This window comes from Dermacentor silvarum, unplaced genomic scaffold, assembly GCF_013339745.2.
Source record: "Dermacentor silvarum isolate Dsil-2018 unplaced genomic scaffold, BIME_Dsil_1.4 Seq514, whole genome shotgun sequence".
In the NCBI taxonomy this organism is placed as follows: Eukaryota; Metazoa; Arthropoda; class Arachnida; order Ixodida; family Ixodidae; genus Dermacentor; species Dermacentor silvarum.
In genome coordinates, this window is record NW_023606357.1 from 62,912 (window position 1) to 71,338 (window position 8,427).

The 8,427-nt window shown below is 50.0% G+C and overlaps 1 pseudogene; it reads right to left on the reverse strand.

Moving 5' to 3' along the window:
• Positions 1–4,624: 4,624 nt before the first annotated feature.
• LOC125941876 (uncharacterized) lies at positions 4,625–6,433 on the reverse strand (annotated as a pseudogene).
• Positions 6,434–8,427: the final 1,994 nt, after the last annotated feature.

The following is an 8,427-nucleotide window of genomic DNA, read 5'->3' on the forward strand; positions in this document are numbered from 1 at the left end:
TTGTGGCTGCTGTGAATGTACACTTAGGGAGGCCAAGGCACGTCCAATAAGCTTTGGCTTGTATACTCTGGAGTATGCGAAAGTTTGTTTTACTAGTGTTACCCACCACGGGCAGGCTGTATCTTAAGAAGACCACAAATAATACATGGTACAGCTGTAGCATCGATTGTACAGAGGCACCCCAATACTTTCCGCCGGCAAACTTGAATACATGGGCTGTTGCAGTCAACCTGTTTTTCATATTTGTGATATGTGGCGTCCAAGACAAATCACTGTCAATGATGACTCCAAGGAAACGGTGCTTTGTTTCGAAGCAATTACTTGTCCATTCATGCGTATAACATAAGGAGTAATTGTTTTGAGTGTAAATGCGACTAATCGGCATTTTTCTGAGGATAGTTCAAGGCCTTTCGTATGCAGGTAAGACGACGTTTGCGGCACTACCTTCTACAGTCTCGCTCGTATCTGCGAACGTGTCAGGCCGGACGCCCAGATGCAGATATCTGTATAAATGGATATCTGGACCGTCCTTGGCAATGATCGAACAAGGCCGAACAATGCTATGCTGAAGAGCCTTGTGGCACACCTTTGCTGGTTCAATGGTGGGATGTCATTCCATCCTCTGTAATTAAGAGCGCAGGGCACGGCCAGCAATGCCCACATCGGTCAAAGCATCGAGGATTGCTTGGTGTGCTACATTATCATACGCGCCTTTACATCAAGAAACATCGCCACCATTATTGGTTTGATGCTTTTTTGATGCTGAAAATAAAGTGCCTATATTCATGTCCACTGCAGGACGAAGGCCTCTCCCTGCGATCTCCAATTACCCCTGTCTTGCGCTAGCTGATTCCGACTTACAATGGCGCCGGAAGCCCACCATTGCATTCGGATAGACCTCATTGTGTTCCAAGTACTATGCAAGGCGCGTCAACACCATCCTTTCCATTAGTTTCCCAATGCAACTGGAAAGAGCTATGGGACGGTAGTAGTAGTATAAACTTGAATTTGTCCGAGATGGAGCTTAGGGAGGAGAGGAGTGGGAGGGCCCGACCTCTTCTTCCTCAGGCGGCGGCCAGGCCTTGCGCTCTGGCGGCGTCTTCGGCCATCTGGGCGACCCGGAGTTGGAGATCCAGGTCTGAGCTGAGCAGTGCAGTCTCCCACTGCTCTAGAGTAGTGATGGGAAGGGGAGGCAATAAGCTAGTGGGTTTTCTCGTCCTTATCAGGGGACATGCCCACGTGATGTGATGAAGATGGGCTCTACCTGCGCATAATTTGAAATCTGCTGTATATAGCCAAGGATAGAGGTGACTATACGTCACTGGGTTTGGGAAAGTGTGTGTATGTAAAAGGCGCCAGGTAACTCATTGCTTTTTATCTAAATTTTTGTAAGCGGCAGGGTCATGCCTCCTGCCCTGGCGGTAGAATTGTAGAATTTCGTTGTAGGATACCACCCGGTCCCTGCCTGAACGGCGGAGGGATTCGAACTGCTCATCGCAAGATGTTGTCGTGCGGCCGCATATGGCCAGTTCTCGCGCCCCACTGTGAGCAGCTTCGTTTCCCGGAAGACCGGAGTGCGCCGGTGCCCAAACGAGTTGAGTCCATCTGCGCCGGGTCTCCGGTACACTGGCCAGAATTTTGAGGGCTTCAGGCGAAATGCGCCCTTTCGCGAAATTTCGTATAGCTGTCTTTGAGTCGCTATGAATTTGGCTGCGGAGCAAACGCACGCCAAGGCGATTGAGACTTCCTTGCCGACCTCCAGCGAGGTTGTAGTAACTGAGCTTGCAGCGATGATTTGATATTGCTGATCTAGTACAGCCGCTGTCATAGCGTCTCGGTCACGATACTCGGCAGCGTCTACATAGGCCACGTCCTGAGAGTTTGCAAAGCGTTTTTGTAAGGATATGGCTCTTTCCTGCCTGCGCTCTTGGTTGTGCAGAGGGTGAGTGTTCTTGGGTAATGGTGGGACGTGTATGTGTTTACTTAACTCTGTGGGAATGTCCCGCTTTGGTCCGAATTGGGTGTTGTATGTAATTCCGAGTGATTGGAGATTGTGTTGCCCCGTCGGAGAACGCGAGTCTCTCTCTAGTTGGGCAATTCTTTGGGCTTCCATGAGCTCGTCAAGAGTATTGTGTACGCCTAGAGCCTCAAACTTTTCGTTTGCGGTCGTAATTTGTAGGTGTAGAGCCTGCTTGTATGCTCTCTTGATCATGAGGTTAATTTTGTAGCGTTCATCATTCTTTAGTTGCAGGAATGCGGTAGCGTACACTATTCTGCTTATGACAAAAGCCTGTACCAATCTGAGTAAATTAGTTTCATGGCCGTGGTGTCTGTTGGCGATGCGCGAAATGAGTCTTGTTGTTTGATGTACGTGCGAGTCTAGTGCCTTTATCACTTCGTTGTTGTGTCCATTGGCCTGTATTCTAAGCCCAAGTATCCTGATGCTCGATACTATTGGGATGTCCTGGTCGTTCACTTTGAGCCTGATTTGAGGGGGTGTTAGACAGTCTTCCTGTGTCCGCACGTGGGTCTATACAGAAGTAACTCTGACTTTTGCGGGGAACAGGAGAGTCCTTTAGGTGTTACGCATTCCGTGACAACTTCGATTGCGCTCTGCAAAGTTTCTTGGATTTCTCCGTCACTCCCTCCGGTTACCCAGAGTGCCACGTCGTCTGCATATAAGCTATGCTGTAGTTTAGGGGTTTTAGCTAGCTTGCTTGGCAATCCTAGCATGGCCATAATGAAGAGGTAGGCAGACAGGACCGAGCCCTGGGGTGTTCCTTGATTCCCGAGCGAAATGCTCTTCGAGGTTACCTCACCGACGGTGATTGTGGCTGTCCTGTCTGTAAGAGAGTCTTTTATATAATTGTATGCTCTGGAGCCAACTCCTAGCTTGTGTAGCTGGGTTATGATGGCTTCGTGATGAACATTGTCGAAGGCTTTGGTTAGATCAAGGCCAAGAATGGCCCGGGTATCAAGTTCTGAGCTGTGATCACCGTCTATTATTTGGTGCTTAATTTGAAGCATAATGTCCGGCGTGGAAAGCTTGGGCCTGAATCCAATCATCGTGTGAGGGTACAGGTCGTGCGCTTCCATGTGTTTGTTTAGGCGAGTAAGGATGATGTGTTCCAGAAGTTTGCCTAGGCAGGAGGTGAGCGAGATGGGTCTTAGGTTCTGTAGCTGCAACCTCTTGCCCGCCTTTGGTATCATGACAATTTTAGCTTCCTTCCACTGTTGAGGGATGTGGCCAGTCTCCCAACACTTATTGCGATACTTAGTTAGTGCTTCTATGGAGTCATCGTCCATGTTCCGTGTAGTTTTGTTTGTTACGCCGTCCGGACCCGGAGCGGAGTGCGTTCGTAGACCATGTATGGCCCCGCGGACTTCAGCTTCCGTGATCGGTTCGTCGATTATTGGGTTTGGATCTCCCGTGTATGCGGGTAAGGTCATTTTGGAATGGTTTACGATGTATAGATTCTTGAGTTCGTTAATTATGTCTGTCTTATCCCGGGTAATTATGGATTATATTGCTGAGATTATGCCCCTGCATAGTTTTACTGCGCTCGGGATCGAGTAGACATCTAAGTATGCGCCATGTTTTGGCCATGCCTATTTGCGTTTCCATTCCATCACATGCACTATGCCAGTTTTGGCGGGTTAGCTGGTGAGCATAGTCTTCAATTTGTTTAAGATCGATATGCGTCTGCGTAGGGATCTATTCAGTTTCTGTTGTTTTAGTCGTCTTTCCAAGCTAGCTTTTACTTCCCACTTGTGGAGGAGCTTGGCATCTGCCGCCTGGATATTAGCTTCTTCTGGTATGGTTATGGTCGCCTGCTTAACATTTTGTTGTAAGCTGTCGACCATGCCATGCAGGTTCGTTTCTGTTTTTTGTAATTGCTTAAAATTGTCCCAGTCCGTGATGTGGATTCGTTTGCCGATAAGTTTGGCGGGTCCCGTTCGGATTGTGGTGGCCACTATGAAGTGGTCACTTGCCATGTTTCCTTGCGTGTTCAACCATGTGGCGCCTGACACGTTTTTGGTGAAGGTTAGGTCTGGTGTAGTGTCCACGCAGACGCGATTTTCTGTGCGGGTGGGTTGTGTCGGATCTGTGAGCAGCGTGAGTTGCTCCTGCTGCGCGTCTAGCCACAATTGACGGCCATTGCGGTGATCGGTGCGATAGCCCCGTGCAGAGTAGTGTGCATTGAAGTCGCCTAGTATGACAAGTGGTTGTTTGTTTGCAATTTGTGCTGCTTTCCGGAATAGATTGAGGAATCTGTGTTGCTGTTTAGGCTTGCTGTATACGTTGAGAACAAACAGGCTGCCAGTTCCTCGCTTTGCCGTAGGAATAATTTCCACTAGGACGTGTTCTACCGACACAATGCCGGTCTCGTGTATGAGTGCCGGTATGTTTAGTTTGATTAGCGTAGCGATTGGAGCTTTGCCTGTGCCCGATACATCGGCGCAGAAGGACGCATAGCCTGATAATTTGGCCTGACCCCCCGTCTCTTGGAGGGCAATCATGTCTGGAGCTTTGGAATCCTTAGTTTGTAGGAACTGCTGGAGATTCCCTCGCTTGCGGCGGAATCCCGGGCAGTTCCATTGCCGTATGACGTACATAGTGCTTTTACCGATATTCCAGGCCATCGTTGGTCGGGAGGTTGTAAGGCTTAGTTACTTTAATGAGCCCTACGCTGGGCCTATGTTGGGCGTTTTCGAGGACCGCAATTTTGGCATTATAATTTTCGGCAAGGTTTGTTATCGTGGTGTGGAATGTTTTATGCATTATCTCGAATTTGATATCAATGGCCCTGGTTATTTCCTCTATGATCGTGTCTTCCCTGATGTTACGCTTAGAGGTGCCAGGGTTGGCGGTTGTCCCTTGGGAAGGAGGGGATTGTTCTACCACTCTGCCTTTCGCGGGTAGGCTCTCGGTATCGGAATCTGGTTGCGCGTATTGTCTATCTCTGTCTTGGCTGCGCGTATTATCTATCTCTATATGGGTACTTTCTGGTTCTGCCGGTACAGCTACTTTCGGTGGTGTTGCCTTCAGTTGGGCTACCTCGGCCTTGAGGGCCTTATTCTCTGCCAGTAGAATTTCGAGCATTTGTTTGATTTTTGTTAGCTCGCTGTCGTGAGATGAGGGGAGCGTGGGGTTTTCTATCTTAGGGGGTTTGGACAGGGAGACATTTGCCCAGCTCACCTTGTTGTTAATGGTTGAGGTCTTGCTTTCTTGTTTAGCTTGGGGTCAATGTCCCGATCGGCATCTTGATCTGGGTGCCTTGCGATCGGCGGCAGTGTCCCTCGAATTTGAGCGGGATTGGCGTTGGGCCGCCGTTGTCTGCTTGCCGTCTTGACGTGGCAACGATGGGTTCCTGCCGCCGCCGCTGTGGTTGTCCAAGGATTGTTGTTGTCGCTGTTTTTCCCACTGGCGCTGTTTGATGAGGAAAGGCGTCTGTAAGCGTCTCTGGCAGCTCTTGCCTCCCGTGGGGTGACCTTTACCGCACAGCGCGCACTTAGCGTTGCAGTTGTGATTTTCCGCGGGGTTTTGGGCACCACAATTTTTGCACTGTTTCTTGTCGGGGGTAGGGCACACGTCCGTGCGATGACCGATCCGGCCGCAGGCTCCGCACACTTCGACTTTTTTCTGGTGGAGGTAGCAGCGGTACTCGGCGCCTCTGTAGTAGACGTAGAAGGGCACCTTTGGGCCTTCAAAGATGATGATGACAGAGCTGGTGTTGCTCATGCGACGGGCCTGCAGGATGGTGGGGTTCTTCTTGTAGATGAGACTTTTGGTGATGTCCTTCGCAGTGTCATAGCCCGGAATGTTGTGGATTACGCCTTTGTAGGTGTCTGCCGGTGGGGCGGCGTAGGCTGTGGCTTCGTAGTGCGTGTCTCCAATTTGGAGTTCCCTGATGCGGTTTTATTTCTGAGCATTTGCCATTCGCGGAGTGCTGACTACTATGACATCTTTTTCCACGCAGGAGCGATATATGTCATCTTCCGCCTCTGCAATCGGTACGGCTGCAGCTCGCAGTACTTCATCTAGAATTTGCGCATCACTTAGTTTTGAGACATTTAGCCCGTAGCGGGGCCGTACGATGATCTTTATATCTTCCCTTGGCAGTTGTAGCTGTCGCGGCGGCTTCGGTTTCGTGGTGGCACGCGCTGCGCTCTGGCACGCACCAGCACGCGCTTCGCCAGCACCAGTTGTTTTTGCTTGTTTTATCAGCCATTAGGCTAACTGCGCAATAGCTCTACGGCTCCTATTGCGATGGCTGGTAAGCCAGCCCGCTTCTTTAGTTACTTCTTCAGGTGCAATAGTTTCTCCCTGTACTTCAATGACGCCCATGCCTTGAAAGGAGCTTACCCGGTGGGTCAGTGGGGTGGTTGACCCGCCCTCGGTGCGGCCTTGAAGCTCCGCGTCGGCCGGCATCGTGCAGCTGCGGCGTGGCGAGGCGATGACGCCGTAGTCTTGGTTAGTGCTGGCTGTCGTTCGGTGTGCCCGAACGGGTTTTCGGCCGTAGTGGCCTTCCCGGTGGGCCGATAGTGATGAAACTGGTGTCCAGTGAGAGCCTGTAGCTTCAGGGACCTGAAACCGTAGGAATTTTGGTCGGAACGTCGTTTGCACGCCACGAAAATTGGTTGTTCACGGAGCTCATGCGAGGTGGTCATGGGACGGTAAGATGCCAAGTCTAATGGAGATTTAGAGCTCTTAAGTAAATGTACTAGGTGGCTGACCTTCCTCTCACAAGGAATCAATCCTTGGCGCCAGGAATCGTTTTATCTCTCCAAAAGTACAATGCGGGCTTTTTGGCCAAGGTTTCCAAGTGCCGTGTATGTGACTTCGCCGGGCCCATGCGATGATGACTTCCTACAAGTTGCCGGCGCAGCTTCTAGCTCCTCCATAGAGAACATGAGATCCATGCTAGACCCTTGGGATGCCGCAACATCACGTGATGTTGATATAGGTAGTGTCGGCAAGCCAGCAATTCTTTCGCAGAAATCCTAAACAACGTCGATCTCACGTCGTCCTTGATGCAGGGCAATATATTTGAAAGGGTGGCGCCGTTGCGGAGACGATTGTAGGCCACACAGAGTTCTCCATATATGGGACAGAGGCTTACGATGATCCAAGGACTTGCAAACGGATTCCCACTTTTGAGATTGTAACGTATCGATGCGGCGCTGGATTTTATTTTGGATCTGCCTAGCCTACCTCAGATCGTGAATACATTTAATGCGCCTGTATCTTCTTTCTGCCCATCGGCGAATCGCCGGAACCCTTTCCAATCAACTTTCATATTCTGTATACCTTGGAGAAGACCTAAATGTGAACATAGCCTCTTGCAGTGCATTTGCAGGACCCAGTCGTTGCGTGTTAACACGACTGGTTTTAGAAATATATGCAGCGACAAGAGTGAATGTAAGTTTCTTTGTTTTCACAGTTAAGCACATGCATTGGTCGTCATCGGGAAGCAAAACTGAGCGTAGCACGTAAGTGAGTTCACACCGAACATAAACGACGACCTTGCTGAGGACACTACACGTCGCGGATGAGAAAGCTTCGTAGCTCGATAGTCGGATTGTAGATTGAAGTTTTGGCTCGCAGATGACGATGATAGAAAATTTGTTCGATATAAGGAAAGGTCAAAAATCCTTAATTCTTGAACTGATGCCTCGACATTCCACTGAAAAGGGATGCTTTCTTGACATCTTTACGTAACAACGGCTGTGAATGAGCCATGATGCTATTCAAGAATTGCAAGTACTGGATTCATTGCGTCCAGTACTTGCAGTGCGCTGCGAGCATTCGGGGTGTATAGGATCGTCTGTAATGTACGCATAACATTCATGAGTGACCTCAGCATGGCGAACACGTGCAAGTCCTGGCCTTCTGCCCGGACGGACTGCTGCATGTCAATTCGTAGTTGGTGGACGAGTCGTGCCTCGTGGTTCTGCGAGTTGGCGTGGCTTCGGTAGAGGTGGCCATGCTTCACTTGAATCAGCGATAGCGGGCGTCCCTCTCTCAACTGCGCATGCAATGCGTGACGTCAGCTGTTTCGCCGGATTGTGCACTTCCTTAGAAATACCAGTGTATTTTCTTGACTTGCGGTACTGGGAACGTCGGCGTCTCACTTTAGTTGCGGCTTCCTTATGTGTCGAATGGTCTCTAACCATGTGACTCAAGATCCTCTGTTCATTTTTCTGGAACGGGCGATCTTTCGAAGTCGCATCGTGCGCACCCTTGCAGTTGAAACAATTCAAGTCCGTTGCCAGGCAAGTACTCACGTGTCCAATTCTCTGACAATTCCGGCATTGCAGGGGCTTGGGCACGAAAGGTCGTACAGCATGACGAAAACAGCCGACTTTCACGTTCGATGGTAGGCAATCACCTTTGAAGAAGTTTCACGCAAGTTGATTTTACCA